Genomic DNA, 2,579 nt, shown 5'->3' with positions numbered 1-2,579 from the left:
AGCCTCTCCAGCGGTATCGTAGTCAAAACGCAGCCAAAACCCTCGTGTGATGGGACGTTATTCTGTAAGTTAACTTTTAGGGTACACGAACAACGTGGTACGTATGTCTATTTGTTAAATAATACGAAAAGGGATCTTTTGCAGGACTATAGCATCGACTCTTAAAAAAGTGTATCGCGATTTGTTTTATGTGAATAGAAAACTAATGTTTGATTTCTTTTTTTCCACTATTGCCAATCTCCATTAACATGTCTTAATTTTCTGGCTGAAAACTAAGTGTGCTAGGCACACAAATTAGCAAATTTGTTTTTGTTGCAATTGGCAAACACTGGGCTGCTAAGAACAAAAAATACTTAAAAGAAAGGATTTTACACCTTGCGTATGTTTTCCCTATTAGTTATTATAGATGTTTTATGACAATTTTTTGCTTTCTCTAAATTATTTAGATGGTGGTACTTGTAAAATGCTGGGTAAAATGTACATACTTGTTATCTCTTCTGTTTTTGTATATATTTCCCAAGATGTGCACTTGTATTATAATAACCATTCCCAATTTTAGGGGAAATTTGTGCAATAAATACAGTATGTCAATTTACTTCTGGTACATTCTTCTGTCCGTTTTTTATACCTGCAGTACAGGAGCGTTGGTGAGTCTATGAACTGCGACCATCTCCAGCTCGACATCCGTCCGTCTCCTACCGCGCATCCCTCTTGGGGCACGCTTCCTGGTACTCGGAGGTGCCGCAGCCATTTCGTTTGGGGTCTCTTAAGGAATTAATCCATCTCAGACGGGAATTTGTATCCGAACTTGCCGTCCCCTCAGTTGTGAATGTCGTTGGCCCAAAAAGCGATAGTAGGACGGGAAGGCGGTCCTGACCGTCCGTGCTGACGCTTGACTTCGCGTGAGGAGAACAGACGTAAGCCTAAAGCCGTGGTCCTCGCACTGGTCCGTACGCTCGTTCCTAAAGTGACCTGCAGAGCAGTTTGTCACGGTAGTCGAGTGTTTGCAATTCCTCTCCTACAAGTTCCCATGTTTGTGCCCATCTGCCCAGTTACGCTCCCTTTTCTGTCTCTCTGGGCTGCTGCACCGGAATAAAGGTTACTGAGAAATCTTGGTAAGGTTTTATTAACTGTAAGTTCAAATTATGATACAGCGCTGTCAAGAAAATTGAAGTAATAATCGTACAACAGGAAGGAGAATTAACTTGGGGAGATGCAGCAGAGTGTAGGTACAGCGGCTTTCAGAGCGTTCAGATTAATACAGGTCCTGTATTCTTGACGAGGGAATAAATAATCAGCAAAAGATGGAGACCTTGCTTTGCCTGAAGCAGTTGCACCCGCTATTTTTGATGGTTTACTTTCCTGGTACGTACCTTCCCGCTTCCCGTGGGACTGGGACGGGGACGAGCCGGGGCAGGAGCAGAGGTTAAGTGGCCCCGGGCCCCGTCCTGCAGAGACCAGCTGCTGGGCAGGAGACTCCGCGGATCCGATGGGCAGCACAGCGAGACTTACCGGAGCGGAGCTTTCCAGGATTCCCACCTGCACCTGCCAAGTCCTGTCTGGTAAAAAGATACCTGTTACCAGACTTCTTGTTTCAGCTCCAGGAGGAATGAAAGCTGTAACAGCAGACTCGTGGGTGTCTAAACTGGTCCTGTAACACTGCCATGAGCCTTCCCTACGAGCAGGGAACGGATGAATTGCTCAGACTGTGCGTTCTCAGTTCCCGTCCCGAGTAGCATGATATCAAAGGGCTTAATGCTCCGTGTGGGCGAGGCGATGTAAAAACAATCGATTGCCTTCTAATCACTCCAACACAGGGGTTTGTTGCTTGGCCTCGTGTTCCCGTGCCATGATGGATTCAAAAGGCAGAGCCTGTGATCCCGCAGCAGCGCTTGGGGGGTAGAGCGGGCAGCACCGAGCCTGACTCCAGCAGTACCTGCGGCAGGAGATGCTCAGCCTTAGCCGGTGCCGGAGGAGAGGCAGGAGGCTCCGCTGTGGGCTATTGGTGACGCACACTTGTGCATCGCTGCTTTAAACGGACCGTCGGACCTCCTGCAGTGTCTCTCGGGCTGGGACGCAGCTGGCTGAGCGCACCTGAGGGAGGACAGAGAATTTTGTGTTACCAGAGCAGATGGCCAGGAGGTGTCCTCCTGACGGGATGCGTGAGGTTGAGCCGGTGATCATGTGTCTGTGTGGGTGTTTGGCAAGCGATTATGTTAGCAGTAAATTCAGCAGTACAATCGCTGCAGCATCCAGAAAACGCTGATGTTAATGCCCAGAACTGATTTCCTTTTTAACTCCTCAGTTAGACTGGGATATAGCACTTGCTAGCCAATATTTTTAATGTATTGTTACTCCTTTTCTGTAATTCTTTTAATTTTCCTGAAACAAAAGGGGAAAGCTAATTCACTTTTGCCTAGGCAAAGGCAGGGACGCGAGCCGTAGGCATCCGAGCACCGCAGCGTCTTTCATCCCTTGCGCGATTACCAGGGGGTCTGCAGAAGAGGCGCTGATTGTTTTCTGTGCGGCTTTAGTGCAGAGTAACCACAGGACGATTTCTGGACCCGCGGGGCGGGAAG

The sequence above is a fragment of the Pygoscelis adeliae genome, unplaced genomic scaffold (genome assembly GCF_000699105.1).
Source record: "Pygoscelis adeliae isolate BGI_AS28 unplaced genomic scaffold, ASM69910v1 Scaffold34, whole genome shotgun sequence".
Taxonomy (NCBI): domain Eukaryota; kingdom Metazoa; phylum Chordata; class Aves; order Sphenisciformes; family Spheniscidae; genus Pygoscelis; species Pygoscelis adeliae.
Note: the sequence above shows the minus strand (reverse complement) of the source record.